At 40.0% G+C, this 17,015-nt stretch overlaps 1 protein-coding gene across 3 annotated transcripts in view; it reads left to right on the top strand.

Annotated features, from left to right (window-relative positions):
- Window positions 1-2,047: 2,047 nt before the first annotated feature.
- R3HCC1L (R3H domain and coiled-coil containing 1 like) overlaps window positions 2,048-17,015 on the top strand; it is a 195,343-nt gene continuing 180,375 nt past the window's right edge. For 2 of the 3 annotated variants that reach the window (XM_081073876.1, XM_081073875.1), the window contains exon 1: window positions 2,048-2,110. The gene's annotated coding sequence lies outside the window, so the exon portion shown is untranslated. Of the gene's footprint in view, window positions 2,430-17,015 lie in introns of all 3 variants that reach the window. The other variant, XM_081073877.1, reaches the window with a different exon arrangement.

The raw sequence follows: 17,015 nt of genomic DNA, 5'->3' as shown, positions 1-17,015 counted from the left end.
AGTGGTTTAAGAACTCATTTTCAAACTTCCTGAGTGTTTAACAGTTGGCTCTTCAAAGCTGGTTTGGCTGGCTCTAGCATATCACTGGAAGGAAGAGAGGTTAGCACAGTACTCGGGAAAGAAGCAGTAGTTCATCGGGAGGGAACAGAGCCAAGGCTTCCTGGAAGAGATGATACTTGGTCTGTGTTTTGGAGGATGGGTATGTTGGCTCAGATTCTATACCTGTGAACTGGCTAACGTAGCCCTGCAATCTAGCCCACATTCAACTGTTCCTGGCTCTCCGACTCAGCTCCAATCCTCAGAAAATCCTTCCGTGTGGGTGGTGTTCTCCTGGGTTTGCTTTGAATCCAACAGAGGAAAATAACATAGGATGGAAGTTAGTCAAGGGAGAAAGGAAGGGTTTTCCAAATAGAGAGTTTGTGCAAAAGTGAGAGAGCAAACAAACAAACAAACAAACAAAAAAGTGAGAAAGCAAATGCAACACAGGAGTTTGGCATATCTAGTAGATGTAGAAGGGAGGCAAGTGGAAGGGAATTAGCTCCTGATAGGCTGTTTTTGATAGGATGAGCAGTGTAAACTGCTGGGGCAGGTGGCAGAGGGAAAGGGAGAGAGACATTCCTTTTCCTGTCTCTTTCTTATTACAGCTGGTAATTTGGGGTTTTGTTTTTTTTTTTTTAGTATGGAATCATTTGATTAATATTTGTCTCTTCCAAGAGACTGTAAACACCTAAGGGCAAGGGCTGTCTTGTTTACTATTATTTTCTTAGTATCCAGCATATATTGGATACCGGTATGCTTGGTATATATTGTAGGCAACAAAATACATTCTTGTTGAATGATTGAATCACCTGGGGAACTTTTAAAAAATGTCTGTGCCCACCTACCTCACAATAAGATCTGCTATAAATCTCTTTTCTCTGAACCTCTGCAGTATGAGAGGTGGGAAGGAGAGAATTGTGGAGCTGGCTTCCATACCTTGCAAAAGCCACCTAAAGGATTCACCTCCATTCCTCTTCCCAAACTCAATCAAGTAGATCTTTTAAAGGATTTTACCAAAAGTGTCACATGATTAAATGTTCCCTTTGTATTAATGGTCCTTACGGTAGTAGGGAGGATTCGATAAAGGTGCTGAGACCAGTAAGGAAGCCCATACAGTAATCAGGTGAGAAATGATGCAGGTTTGAGTACAATCAGTGGCAATGGGTGTGAAGATGGAGCAGATTCAAGATACTTGGCAGATAGATTCTACACGATTTAGTGACTATTTGAGCATGGGTGGAAGAGGAAGTGAGAGAAGGAGGCATCTAGGTTGAAAGTTGGGGTGAATGTTAGTGAATAGGGAGGAGGTAGTCCACTTTTCAAGCTGCTACTTGGGGGGATTTAAGACCCCTGTGTGGGACATGAGGCAGGGTCAGTCAATGAAGTTGGGAATACAAACAGTAAGTTCAGGAGAGAAGGGGGCGGAGTCTCCCCTCCCCCACTCCAATACCGAGAACTCTGGAGAACACTAATATTAAGGAGGTGGATTAGAAAAAGAATTCTTGAAGGAGACTGAGAAGAATGCCCTGAGAGGAAGAAGGAAAACCTGAGTAGTGTCAGAAGATAACTGATTAAGAATGTCCAACAGCATCAAATGGTGCCTAACACTTAAATTAGAGAACCTGAAAATATCTCCGATGAGTTTGGCAAGGACACTGATGGCAACAAGGGCATTTTCTGTGGCAGCAGATGCTGCAGCGCAGAGGAGGATGGAAGAAACGGAGACAGTGAGTGCAGACTACCTTTTTCAAGAAACTTGGCTGTAAAGAAGAGGGATGGTATGATCGAGTTAGACGTGAAGAGACCTGAGTAGTTTGTAGCTGAAGGGAAGTGGGAAGGTTTGAGCAACCTGGACAGTAAACACCTTCCTACCCTCTTCATTTTACCAGCCCCCCTCCTGCCACGTGACCCGGAGGCAGCCAGCGAGGCCTCGGTCTCATCGAGACTACAACCCCCAGAAGGCCCCGCGGCGCCGGGGGCGGAGTCCAGGCCTGGCTCCGGCCCCACCGGCACAAGCGGAAGAGCTAGAGGTTCAAGGAGGCGGCGGAAGCGGAGAGCGACGGTGCTCCCGGTAACTCCGTGTCCCTGTCTCTCCTTCCCTCCGCACCCCAAGCTGGGGCTCGTCGGGTCCACTTCTCCCCTTACACCTGGGACAGACTTCCTTTCTGTTTTGTTAGCGGTATTTTTTTATCCCTCACGTGACGCGCGGGGCGGGCCCCCGCCTGGGGCGGAGGTTACTGGGAAACTCCCGCCCTTCGACCCCTGCGGGGCTTGGATGGTGGGGGACCCTCCTGAGGCCCTTTTGCCCTCCCGGGGCCTGCGTACCTGCTGTGGGCCCTCGCTCCAAACACGCCCTGCGAAGGGGACGTTCTTTTTACGGGTTTCAACAGGTACTGAGCGGGTCCGTGGCGACCCGGGGGTACGGGGCTGGGGGCCTCCGAGGCCACCCCGAGACCAGCCCCGCGGGGCCGCGGGCGATTCCCGCGCCGGGGGCCTGTGCAGTGACTGCCCCGCTGCCCCAGAGCCCGGGGCTGCGGGCTGCGAGCGAGCAGCCTGCACGGGAGGACGGACTTCCTGGTTTTCTCGGGAGGCCCTCGGAGACCCCAAGGCCCCTTACTGCAGTTTCCCCGGGAGGAATCCCAACCTTGGCGTCCGACGTCCCGGGGGGAGGAGTCTCGGGGCTCCCACTGGCCGGACCGCGATCGTTTGTAGCCGGTTGGCCTCGGCTTCTCTGTAGGAGAAACGGAGATCCTAGTCTTTGGCCCGTCTGCCTTCCCGTCTTGTGGGCTCAAGCAGAAGTGAGCATGTTTCTAAGACATGCTTTCTCGTGACAGCCTGCTTTTTCATGACCACCTTCTTACCCTGTCTTAAGTCCGGGTCAGTTGAACTTTAAAATCACATTCATGTCTTTATGAACTTGACCACAAACACGGTCATGAGCTTTATGAAGATGGAATGAGTCAACAAACGGGGGAAGGTGTCCTTGGAAACGAGTATGAGCCGTAGGAATGTTCTTAGGCCGTTTTCCTGCTGACGAGGTGCTAGCCGGGCCCTGTCACCTGTGGACTCAGTTTTAAACTTCACCTGGGTGTCAGGGTCTGCCAGAGTTTGGACACTTCTCTCCCTGCCACACAGACGCACCTGTCTACCCCTCTGACTCTCTTAGACCTCTCTTCAGCACTGCACAGGTGCAAGTATCTCAGGTATAGTGCGAAAGGAAAGCCTGTCTCCAGCAGCTCTTGGGGCTTCCCCTCCTTCCACTTACTACTTGTGCTAAACCTAGCTCTGATTCTAACAATTCCACTAAGCTTGTGTGCCCACGAGCTGAAACACTGGTGATTTTCACCTGTCCTATGTACATGTGCTAGAATACAGTTAGAATTCAGAATGTAAAGAGCCAGTATTCCACTTTCCTTTTTCTGGCAATTAAGCTCTGAGACTAAGCAGGTGGCTTTCTGTCTTATTTTTCTTCCCTTTGTAGAGAATGGGGATTTTACGATAAATTTTTTATGGGTTTGGAGTAGTCATTAGGTAATCTTAACTTGTGTTTATTCTGAAATCATTGGTTGAAAAATATTTGAATGTGGTTCAAAAAACAGGATCGCGTTACAGTAGTTCAAATCCTGCTGCTGTGACTTCTAGTTTATGAGTTTCTGCAAATTAGTTGATTTCTCTAAGACTGTTGACTCATCTCTAAACTGCAGATAATAGCATTTACCTCACAAGGTCTCTATAAAGATTAAATGAGATACGAATATAAAGAGCTTAGTAGCGCCTGGAGTAAGTGCTTATTGTTCTGTTGCTATTGTAATTGATGACCTTGATAGTGATGATGATGCTAGGTCTTGAGATTCCTTTTTGTTTGTGGAGTAAGAATGGTTATCCTTAACTCACAAACTTAAAATACTGTAAACAGTTCTCAGAGTGCAGGATTTCAGTGTTTTTTTCCTTCCCCTTAAAGCAATTGCATTTTCTGTAAAGATTATATTACGCTGTTTTTCACTTTTAGATGTTTCCAAAATCCTGTAGTGAAACAATTGTTGGGATGTGATGTTGGACTGGTGTTTCATTTAAAACCCGGGCAGTTTTCTGTCCGCACATCGTAGCTTGTAGCAGAGCAATTATCTACGTTTATGATTTAGATATTGACTATTGACTAGAGTTTTATATAGCCTTTTTGTCCTTCCTTCCTACCCCTTGCCCCACCCTCTTTTTTTCCTTTCTGTTTTTTAACCAGAGTATTTCTAAAATTTCGGCCTAGTGGGTAAGGTCCAGAAGACTTGGTAACGTAATATTTTGAAGTAGAAACACTTAGTGACTGGTGCTAATGGTGGCATTAGTCTGTGTGTTTTTCTGCAAGGAGAGAAACCAAGGAGGAAAGCCTGATAGGGAAAACTGATTTGTTGATCAAAGCAGAGTCTTAGGGTTAAGAAATGAAATGTCTATTTTAAATTCCTTCAAATACCTTGTTAATTATAAGGTAAGATGTTGGCAGATTTAGATGTTTAGGAAATGTTTCCTTTTCCCCCTTTTTTGATGTGGTTATCTCCTGGCTCTGCTTTATCAGTTTCATTCTTACCTTTAGTTGTGAATCAGCAACATAAATGTTTTTTTGCTATAGACATATATACAAAGCTATAACAAAATAGATTAAAATTTGCTTTGTGTGCTATCATGTGTTATTTTTTTTTTATGTTTTAAATACTTTTTTCCTTGACTGTTTTTTTTATTTATAAGAAGTTTTTGGAAGATAGACTCATTCTCAGCTATAGCATCTGAGTACAAGGTGTGATAAAAAAATATGGTGAATGTTTAAAAAAGTTATTACAGTAAAAGACACATTGCCATTAATCTCCCTCAAAACACTCCCCCTTCCTTCAAACACACTTATGCCATCGTTCTTGCCACTTTCTGAAGCGGTTCTGGAAGTCCTCTTTAATGAGTGTCTTTGGTTGAGCTGTTGTGGCTGCCTCAATGTCCTGAATCGATTCAAAACATTTACCTTTCATGGTCATTTTGACTTTGGAGAAGAGCCAGAAGTCGCACGGTGCCAGATCCGGTGACTAAGGTGAATGAAGACACACATAAGTGTTCTTATTTGACAGAAACTGCCGTGTACCCAAAGCAATGTGTGACACAGAGCCTTTCCCGTTTTGATAAAAAAATAATGGTAAATATTTTTTTACCAGTGCCATCCAACGGAAAGGCAGGGATCTTCAATTGGGAAGCAACCCATCGAACCTCAGTAACAGTGTGTGACAAGTTTCAACTTGTTCGGTGCAGTCAGTGGGGTGTGAGCTACAGTTGAGAGAAGGTGTGTTTTAAAGTGTGTCCTTCATCGTGACAGTGCACCAAGTCACATATCACTTCTGGTATGCCAATTTCTGTCAAATAAAAACATTATAGTGTGTCCTTATCCACCTTATTCACTGGATCTGGCATCATGTGACTTCTGGCTCTTCCCCAAAGTCAAAATGACTCAGGTCATCGAGGCAGCCACGACAGAGCAACTAAAGACATTCACTAAAGAGGACTTCCAGAACTACTTCGGAAAGTGGCAAAAACGATGGGATAAGTGTGTTAGAAGCGAGGGGGAGTATTTTGAGGGAGATTCATGGCAGTGTGTCTTTTACATGTGTCTTTTACTGTAACAACTTATTTAAACATTCACAGTAATGTTTGATCACACCTCAGATACATAGTGAATGCTGAGTGATGACTGTGCTGAGTAGTTCTGAATAAGAACATTTTGTTGATTGTCCTATGCCCCTAACGCATCCTCTGGAGAGACAGGATGACATTGTGGGAATAACCTAAGCTTTGGCGTTGAATAGACCACGGTTTGAACCCAGGCTCTGCTACTTACTAGTTTTGTGGCTTTGGTTCATATAATCGTTTCAGAGTTCATTTTTTCATCATCTGTAAAACAGGGATAGTAATGCCAACCCTATGTGACTGAAAAGATTAGAGATGATTTGAACTGGGTACATACTACCCAGGCTTAGTAAAAGACAGATGATGTTTTTATTATTACTGTTTTTAATTTTTGTGATAGTCATGGACTTTAGTGATACATCTGTATTCATTTCCCCAACACTTCACATGATCAGTATATTTTTTTGTCAGCCAAGGTTAAGGTTGTTGATTGTGACCATGCAATCTTGAAACACAGCAAAGCTAATTGGCCGGCATGTTTGAATCTGTGACCCTGTCCTCATTAGCTTCAGAAGCTAACTATTCACAAAATACCTCACCAGAATGAATGATAAGACCGGTATATTGTTGGTTCGGCATTCATGCACTCATTAGACATAATGGAAGTAAATGAACTAGTGCTGGAAGTAAAAGGATAGATTTTAAATTATAAAACTGTATGAATATGAGTAGCGCTCACACTTTGTATAAAACTGGTGACCTGCAGGATGATCTCTGACAACCACTAACCTGAACTATAATTTAGACATTTCTTTTAGTTGTTGAATTGTGTTTGTTGCAGACTTCCCACCCATAGGAGAAGTGGAAAGAAAGGGAACTAGGCTATTCATGTCTTGAAAGAGAACCCTACTTCTGTGCCACCACCACAAAATGTGCTCTTGGGGAAGGGGGGACAGTTCTCCATTAATGAGCCCAGCAGGATGGTTGAAGCCCAGGTAACTCCAAAGAGCTCACTGAATTGCAGAGAAATTCCAGAGTTGTCAGAGCTTGAGATAGAAGAGAAGTTACAGGGTGTTGCTCAGAGCAGTAAGCTGCATTTGGAGAGGAGTTTCTCCTCTCAGTAAACCATGGACCAGTTGCTCCCAGTCCGTGGTGTGCATTTTTCACTGTCTAATGCTAGCCTACTCTATGGTTTTCCAGTCTTCAAATTCACTCTTCAGTTTTATAAATAATTGTTGTCCCTCTTGTATCTTTTTGTTGGGTCAAACATGGCTGGTTTTGGACTAGCAATACAAATCGAGAAGCACGGTTGGAAACTGCAGATTCTGGTGCCTAGTAAGTTTCCCCCAAATAACATGGGTTAACCTGTGAATATGGTGGTATGGATTTCTGGAATAGTCAAGTTCATAGCCATTTAACTTGGTGCAGAGGCAAAAATATGGGCAAAAGGTGTGTGGCACTCCTTAAATGAGATTTGCCTCTTAGAAAAGAGTACGTGTAGTGTTGCTATTGACTTGCAGTTGGGCTGTTTCAGGTTCTTTGCTGTGCAATGCTAGAAGAGTTTTAAAGAAAGAAGGAAGCACTTGGATTTAAATCCCAATCTCTCAGATTTATACTAGCCGTCCTGTTTTGTGTTTCCTTACCATCTGTGAAATAGGGATAACAATACCAAACAATACCTGTTTGTCAATAAAGATTAGAGGGACTCTTTAATAAGAATGTCTTAGAAATGGAGTGGATGACGAGAACACACATGAACAATCGGCAGGAAGTGAGGGGCAGTCAGAGACGGAGTCAGAAGCACTGAGAGGGACAGTCAGAGGCAGAGGCAGTGAGATTCAAAAGGCCTCATCAGAGATGGAGCGGGAAGCGCCACCTTAGAAGTGACAGACAGGTGCAGTAGATGAGACAGAGCAAGAGAGCATGTGAGGGAACGACCGGGAGAGGGAGAGCATGTTGACTTCGTTTTTCTCTATTTGGGGAGAACTTGAAATACTTGTAATTAGGTAGGAAATGGAAGAAAAGCAGATAGTAATAATAAATCAAGTGACATGTTTATGTCGTTTTTATTACACTAAAAATTTTCCTTTAATACTAAATTTAACTTGCACTTCCAGCATGCAAACCCCAAGTCAGCTTATATGTTACGAACCTGTTAACTGCTTGCCTGACCGCCTTCATAGTGTAGGTTAAACACATTATATATATATGAAAAAATTGAGTGAAACTATTATTTTCTTTGGAATGTTTTCCCTTAAAGACCTAGTACACACTTACTGTAGAAAATTTGGAAAATACAGGAAAGTTTGTAAGAACAACAAAAACCACTTATAATCTTCCAATCTAAACACATAATAAGGCCTACATTTTTCATGTTTTTCCCCCGCTCTTTTTTCCTAGGCAATTTACTAAAGCTCTTCTACTTTTCTAAAGGAATCAAAAAGCTGTTTGTAAGTCCAAAAGGATTTTACAAATTATTTGTGGTAGAGTTAATTTCATATTCCTATTTCGGCACTTAGGTACTTTCACAAACTATTTGTATACCTATTTCTATTTCTTCCCTCTCTAGATTAGATTAATAACTACAGACTAGGTTATTCATTTTTGTGTCAGACATTTAGCAAAGTGTTTCACATGTAGTAGGTATTCAGAATATATTTGAGATGAGTCCTTAAGTTCCCTAGGTAGAAACTGTCTTATTTAAACAGGGCTGCCCAATTTCTCATTGGCAGTTTGGTCTTCAAAGTTGAGAAAAGCTTGATTTTAGGGTATGTGAGCGTGTATGTGTTTAATATGAAGCTAATGAGCTAGGAAAGGGTGCTTTTTCTGGTTAGCTTTTGTTATGTAGCAAGCTACTCTGAAAGTGATGTAAAACAACCACTTGATTAGGCTAGGGATTCTGTCCGAATTTAGATCGGGCAGTGTGGAGGTGGCTCTACTGAGCCTTAGCTAGAAACCATTGAAAGCTGGTGCTGACTTGCTGGCTGGCAGCGACAAGCTGGAGGCTTCTTTACTCAGGTCTCGTGGTGGATTTTGGCTATCCCCCAAAACACGTGCACACCCGTTTCTCCACAAAGGTTAATTTGAACATCTTCACAGCATGGCGGTGGCTGTTTTCTAAGAGTAAGCATCCCAAGAGAAACAAGTAGAAGCTATGTTGTCTTTTGTGACCTAGCTTTGGAAGTCACATAGTGACAGAAGCTTGCCAAATTCAAGGAGAGCAGCGGTTGTTACACTGAACCCACTTCTTACTGGAGGAGTGTCAGAGTCACATTTTAAGAAAAATAGTGGGTGAGGAGAGGTGTCCTCTTTGAGAAAGACCGCCTGTCACAAGCAGTTTCTGAACTGAGAAATAGTAAGTTAAAAAATGAGTTAATAAAACAGTATCTCTTTTTGAATCCTGTTGAATATTAGTAATGCTAATGGGGTTTTTATTAGTTAATTTAGTTTAAAAACTTAGACTAAATTTGTAAAAAACTTAAATTCAAACTTTTCAATTATTTTCTTGACTTTTAGTCTCTGAACAAGATCTTCTCTTTTTAATTCAGTTTGCAAGTTGGTCAGTTTCTGTATTTGGCTTTGTCCCCATTCCCTTTTAAAATTCAACAGTTATTTTGTAAATAATCTGATACCTGTAAGTAATATGATAGTGTAGAAAAATTTGAAAATGAGGGAAGAAATAAAATCCACCTATAATTTTACCTCTCAGATGTAACCAATTTGAGGTCCATAGTTTCTTACTTATGCTTCCTAAATTCAAACTGTTGTGAAAATGGGAAGTTTTTAATAAGTCTGTGGCAAACGCAGTTGGCAGCAAAAGTCAGTCTGCACTGGTGTAAGACTATTTGTAGTCTATTTATTGCACGTAGTATAATTATTGATTCATACTTACTTCCACAGAAATATTAGTGTGTGTAATTACAGAATGTCACCCCAGACCATGGTTAGAATATTTTGTAACCTAGGTTATGTATCATATTAACCTTTCTAAAATCTGGAAACAAAACAAAACAAAAACCCAGCTGAATTCTGAAGCCTGTTTGACCCCAAGAGTTTTGGAGAAGAGATTATAGACTGGAATTTAAAACCGAGTGCTAGGAAAAGATAAATTTATTAGCCAATTTCAGTGGTTTGAAAGTTTTTTATATGAATCTTTCCAGAACTTTTGTGCTTTCATTTCACTTTTTCGTTTTTAGCCAAAGACCCAGAAGGAAAAGAAGTAGTCTTGATTTGTTTATGAGTAATTCTCTTCAACCATACCAAATAACTGTTTCAAACTCGGTTGTGGCCATCTTTCAATACATTCAGAATTTCCAGTGGCCTTTTAGACGTCTTGACTCTTCCAGGGTGAGAACCAACGATTTATTAAGTACTGGAGTTGACAAGCCCCAGGAGCCATGTAGCTCTTGGTTTTTCCCACCAGCATAGTTAATGTGACATAGCTATTCTTTCCCTTTTGCCGTAATGTGTGTGTGTTTTGTATTGTGCTTGTTTGTTTCCTTGAGTAGCCTGAACTTTTCTTTGCCTCTGACACTTGACGTCAAGGTTGAGGAATTTATCTTTGACTTCAAAATGTAATATAGTTTTAAATTTTAAAGTATTTATTACTGTTATCATAAATTCTGTACATAGTCATTCTGAGGATTTAGAAAAATACAGCCATATTTTAACCATCTGGAAACTAGGGCAAGTTACAGGATATCTCTAGGCTTCCATTGTGTCAGCTGTCAAATCAACTCTCCAAGGTATTTGACACACCAATCTGATGGAAGTTAACCCTCTTCTTGGAAAATCACTCATACACTAAAGAAGTCCTAGCCTGGTCAATCTTTGAGATTCTTTCAGTTCTACTACTGGGTGATCTCGCTGCTGAGGAATGCAAAATATATCTGTGAGGTTATTTAGGCTGCATGGAAGAGGAGGATATTGAAGGAAGTGGTAGAATAGCAATTTGACTGGAGAGGGTAGAAGAAAATTCCACATAGTGATGAGAAATTAGAAGCAAAAATGAGTACAATATGTGAACTGAGTGAGACAAAAAGGGAAATGTTAATAATATTGCACCAATGGAAGGTATGATTTTTATTGATGATGAATAGTAAAGAGATGTGATTTGTTAGGTTTATGTGTGTGGGGATAATGAAAAAGAATTAGTGGCAGCCTTTGAAGGCTAGGTTGAAGAACATAGATTCGATTCTATAGCTGACGGTAATTCTGTTGAAAGTCACGTGCCAGTTTTATGTATTAGATAACTTGAGAGGTAGTTTGAAAAATCTGGTGCTTTAAAAATAAAGAATAGTGCAACTGATGCTTTGTCTTTTAAAGTAATCCGTTGTTGAGACCATGCATTTATTTTAGCAAGAAAATAATTGTTGGAATTTGTCTTTTGGAACTGCTTTCAGAACCAGTAGAGCCATCTAAGAAAACTCATTTTATTACTTGATGGTCATGTCATATACTTTGTCCCCTAAAGAGTATTATCTTGCTTGATCACTCATCTTATTTACCTTTCTTGTTTCTAAGTGATAATTTGACAGTTTCTAAAAATTAATCTTCAGAGGCACAAAGTTTATTACATGGTGGATATTTAAATGACTATCATGGCTGCTGAGGACAATCTTAAAATGTCTTTGGCTGTGATAGAATAAGGTGCTAGTGCACTCTGGGTAAGAGGTTGGAATGATTTGTGTAGTATATTAGTTATGTCTTGAACAAGTTATTTAACTTGTCTGGTTCTCAGTTTCCTCCATTTTAAAGTGGGATAGTGATAATCCCTACTTCCTAGGATTGTTGTGAGGATGAGCTCGTAGACTTAGAACAATGCCTGGCAAATAGGAAGAGTCAGTAACTATTAACTATTAATTATCGTCACAACTACTATTGCTACCACCACTGCTTTGTCTATTTATCTGTTGTGTTTTAAAAATCACTTGTTCCTGTTTAATTATAGCTCATAGACGTGAACGATAGGCAGCTGGAGATAAAATTAGAGCTCAAATGGAAGATCAGACATACAGAGCTGTGGTTTTTTAGAATGGTTGGCCTAGAACTTAGAGAAGAGCAGAAAAGACGTAGGATGGAATATTGAGGGAGTACTACTCATAGTACAGGGCTGGGAGGCAGAAAAGGTGCTGGCAAAAGAGCAGCAAGAGATTGTTTAGAGAAAGAACTGGTATATATTACAAGGATAGGTGTTACAATAATTAGGATTAGATTTGGTTGCAACCAAATAACAGAGATTTAAACGTGACAGAAGTTGATTTTTCTTGATGTCAGGAATTCCAGTAGTAATCTAAGACCGGTGTGGTTTATCATTGTTTCATGTTGCTCCCCTGTACATGGATTTTATTCTTTCCAAAGTCACTTTATGGTCTAAGGTACAGCTATTGGAGCTCCAGCCATTTCATCCACATTCCAACCGGCAGAGAGGGGAAAGAGAAACGTCTCCCTTTCTTTACGGAGCCTTCCTCAAAGCTACGTATCACTTTTTGCTCGTATTTCATTGGTGAAGCTTGGTGCCATAGTCAGCCACGTCTTCATGTTGGAGAGTTTGGGAAATGTAGACTATTTTGAATGGTCTTTATTCTTGAGAATAAAGAACAGGAACAATGAGGATAATCCAAAGATACCTAGATGAGTAACACAGAGTAGATAACAGAGTTGTCTTTAGGACAGTTTAATTCATTATTGGGAATCCCTGATAGAGTTTCTATATTTATGAAACTATAAAACTACTCCTGTCAAATTGCATCAGTAGTGCTTTATTTTTAGGGTGTAATCCCTTCATAAATCCTTGCTTAATTAGGATATCCATCTCTCATAAGGAAAAAATTTTGTGTGTGTGTATAGACACAACACATAATCTCATTTAATTTAGTATTGGCAAAAATTACGTCCTATGGCAACATTGTGTAGTAAAATTGATGTTAAATAAGCCTCTGATATCCCTACCTGTTACTTTAAGCCTGTAATTTGACCTAGCCTTCCATTCACTCTCCAGTTTGGTTGTTTTGGGCCAATGTTTTTAATCCATCTCTGCCCTTTATATTACTACTCTTTCTCAGTGCTGTTAATTGTACTTCCCAAAATAGATAAATGAGCAAATTTAATTAAATGTGTTATTTGCACTCTCCTGATCATTAATGAATTTGTAAGTAAGGTCAGATGTATAATCTTCCTAGTATTACAATTACTGAATTCTCTCTGTCCACTTAATTGGCAGTTATTTGCTTTAACATTTTTAAATTTTATTTTTATATTTTTGTTCTTTCAGTATTGGAAATAGGAAGGTCGTGCAACAAAAAAAGGAGAACTCTTTTCCTAGCGTTTTCTGTCCCTTTTAATTGAAATGTTTTATGTGTATATTTTGGAATGGTGAACAATATATTTAAGATAAGAAGTTTATATGTTGCTATATTAATATTTTATCAACAGATAGTTTAAAATAGACAGTTTATAAATTCATATAGTAAAAAAACGGTTTGTAACAAACCGTTCCTGTCCCTTCGCTCCCCACTCTTCCTAGACCCCTTCCTAAAGGTAGCACCACTTTCACCTCCTTAAGTTGTTTCTTCTAGGTTTGCGTATCTCCATAGTTTAAAATAATATATGTGTAATGCTGGCCTTTGATTCACCAATTTATCCATTAGATACTGAGTTTGTATTGTGGTAGAGAATATCTTACTGTTCACTGTCACCACTGCTGTTCTTCCCTAGCCTCCCAGTTTAGTTGTATTACAGTATTAGTTAAGTCAAATAATGTTGTGTTTACATTACTATGTCTGTGCAAATTTTGTTTTCCGATAGTGTCTTCTCAGTGCAGTTTTCCACAGGGTCGCAGTAATCGGTCAGTTCCAGTTTTCTTTCCTTTTTAAAAATATTCTTGGAAACTTCTCCTCTGGAGACCCTCATTACTCTTGCTAGGTTTACCATCGCACAGCTCTTCTCCTGGGATGATTTCCCTTTGTTGTCATCCTTGGACTTTTCTTTCCTTTTGAGTTTGAATCCAGTATTGTTGGAACTCTCACCTTCCTCATTCTTCATTCACCCTCTTGCTTAGGTAGAGCATGTCCTGTAGTAGTTGTGTTGAAGTAACAAAGATGGTGCTGTGGCAGAGAACATGGGGATGACAGCCTGCATCGTGCCTGTCTCTCTCTTTCGCGTAGCTTCAGTCTGGATTGGTTGCCTTCTACTTGTCGTGCAGTTAGCATCCTGGACTCTCCATTCACCAATATTCCTTCACTTCTCTCTAGTGTTGAATATCCTGTTTTCCATATCCCATGTCTTTTGTTTTGATTTATTTCCTTGTTTGGTGTCAAAGGATGATGAGACCATCACTCACTGTGCAGAATATCTAACCAGGCACAGTCGCCCTGAACAAAGCAGATTGTTAATCTGCCATGCTCCTGTTTGGGGCAGGGTGGAGTTGAGGGATTGGAAGATTTATAAGAGGCAGAAGTGGGTTGGCGTCATCTGTAGATGCATGGTTGCTTGGATGACATTGTTGTTGATTGGTTGGCGCTCAGGGGGTATTTATTGAAATGAATTGGTCTCTGATTGGTTGGCTTGTAAAAGAGTTTCTGCTCAGGCAAGTTGTCCTTATCAACTGAGTGGATTTAAAGCTGGTTCTCCTGGCAACTTTTTACTAAGGCTACAAACGGTCAGTCTTTTCCCTTAATTTGTAAGAACTGTAAATTCTCAATCCTCTAGTAATATTCCATGAAAGAGTACGCGAGAGGTAGTTTTTTGAGCCTTTCCTTATCAAACTGTCTTTTTTTCCCCGTCCTCACATTTGATTAATATAGTTTGGGAGAGTGTAAAATTCTAGATTAGAAGTATTTTTCTTCAGAACTTTGAAGGCATAGTGTTTTTCTCCTTGTCCCTGTTAATGTTTAGAAGTCCTAAGCCAATATGAGTCTTCTTTTGTTTGGACCTTCTCATTGGAAACTTGTTGGATCTCTGCTTGTCCCCAGTACCCGCAATTTCACAGTGACGTGCGGTGGTGTGGATCTGTGTCTGTTTCAGTGCTGTGCTGGCTATTTGTACTTGTAGGACCCTTTCAGTCTAGAATAGTTTGCATTTTTCTGGGAGCTGGGATGGTGGCAGTAGATCTTAGTGTTCAATATGCTCGCATAAGCACCCCGTTTTAAAGACCTCTGCGCTTCTAGTGAGCCTCCAAACCAGAGGCCATCTGTTTGCCATTCTGCAGAGATAGCCGCAAGTATTCTTTTCTCAGGGAGAGGGGAGGACCCGAGGATCTAGGTACCCCCCCACGGCTCTCACCCGTGCCCCTCCTCCGCTTCTCTTCCACTTCCGGAGGTGGTGCTGGCAGGGCAGTCCTGATCCTTGGGCGGCTCTTCGGATGTCAGTTGGGAGGGTCTCAGCTTTCTGGACTGCGGGGTTGGGATTTGGCTCTCCAGGATCTGCTATCCAGTTAGTGTTCATCTGCATGTGCTCCAGCGTCCAAAATTTTGTTACTTTTTTCTCCTTTCCTACTCTTCCCTTCCTTGTTGATTTTAAAAAAACTTAAAGCCTTTAAAAAATCTTTACTGTTATTTTAGTAGGATTTTGGGAAGAAGCAAAATTATTTGTGTATGTCCATTCCACTCTTTTAACCCTCAATACTGAAATGATTTGATAAGAATAACTTGAATATTTTTATGTGAAATTATAATTTTAATCTATGAAGGGCAAAGTAACACAGAAGATGATATTCAAATACAGTAATGAAATATTGGTCTGCTGAGAGGGCACTGTTATGGAAAAGGAAGGGTGTCATGCCTACCTTGATTGTGGGCTATAGCTTTCATTTCTAAAAATAATTTTTGGAAAAAAACATACAAGTGATTCATCTTCATTATAAGACAGCAAATACTGATAAGTATGAGGATGAAAATAAGAATCACTTTAATTCCACAACCCAGAACTGGTAACTGTTTAGTGTATATTTTCTAGTCTTTTCTATGCATTTACCTATGTATTTGTACAAGTATGTTTAAATGAAACAAACTATGTGTATTATTTTGCTTCCTCCCATTTTTTCCACCATAAAAGCGTATGTATCTTGAGTCAAGAGAATTTTTTGCACAGAATCTTATTAACAATATTTAACAGCTACTGTTTTATGTATGTGATTGCAGATTATTTGCCAGGTACTGTGCTAACATCTTTTTTTTCTGTTTAATTTATGTTGACATCATTTCAGTTATTATATCATTTCAATTATACAAAAAAATTTACGCAGTTACCTCCGATGTTAACACTTTACATACATTTCCCCGTCTCTGATCTTTATTTCTTGAACTGTTTGAGAATAAGGTGCAAATCTCTTATATACCTAAATACTCAGGGTGCATTTTCTAAAAACGACATTCTTTTATGTAACTACAGTGCAGTCAAAATCAGGAAATTAACATTGATTTAATATTATTATCTATAGACTTGTTCAAATTTCACCCACTATCCCAATAATGTACTTTTATAGCAAAAGAAAATTGCGGATCGTGGAATGCATTCAGTTGTCATATTTCTTTAGTTTCCTTTAATCTGGAGCATTTCTTCAGTCTTCTTTGTTGCTTTTTTTTTTTTTAATGACATTGACATTTTTGAAGAGTACAGGCCATTTATTTTGTAGAATGCCTCTAATTTGGATTCATCTGATGAATCCTAATAATTAGATTCAGGTTACCCATTTCTGGCAGGAGTATCACAGAAGTACTGTTTTGCCTCGCAACGCATGATGTCAGGAGGCACAGGACATTGAAATACTGGTTATGTGATCTTGGATCACTTCATTAAGATAGTGTCTGCCAGCGTTTCAAGTGTAAAGTTACTGTTTTTCCTTTTGTAATTGTTTTGGTGGTAAAATATGTGTACCATTATATTAACCATTTTAACCATTTTTAGAGGGATTAAGTACATTTACATTTCCTTTGTAATTTTGAAGTATCTTCGAAAAAAATACTTGAGACTTTATAAATATCCTGTTACTCTTTGAACTTTTACTCACTAATTTTAGTATTGATGATTTCTGCCTGAATTATTTTCATGATGGTTCCTAAATGGTGATTTTCTAATTCCATCATTCCTTCTATACTCATTTATAATAATACTTTACTTCATTATTTTGACGCTATCCCTGATTTCACCAGTGAGAGCCCCTTCAAGTTGATTTCTTTCTCCTTTTGGCTGCCCTTGTCATTCTTTGAGCAGTTCCTCACTTTTTACCACAAGATGTTCCAGGCTCATCTTGTACTTTCCCAGCCTGAGCCCTGGAATGTGTTACTTCTTCAAGGAGCCTCTGGTTCCTTTTAGTAGAGAAT

This window comes from Rhinolophus hipposideros, assembly GCF_964194185.1.
Source record: "Rhinolophus hipposideros genome assembly, chromosome: 15".
In the NCBI taxonomy this organism is placed as follows: Eukaryota; Metazoa; Chordata; class Mammalia; order Chiroptera; family Rhinolophidae; genus Rhinolophus; species Rhinolophus hipposideros.
The sequence above is the reverse complement of the archived record's forward strand: the minus strand, read 5'-3'. Positions and strand labels throughout refer to the sequence as shown.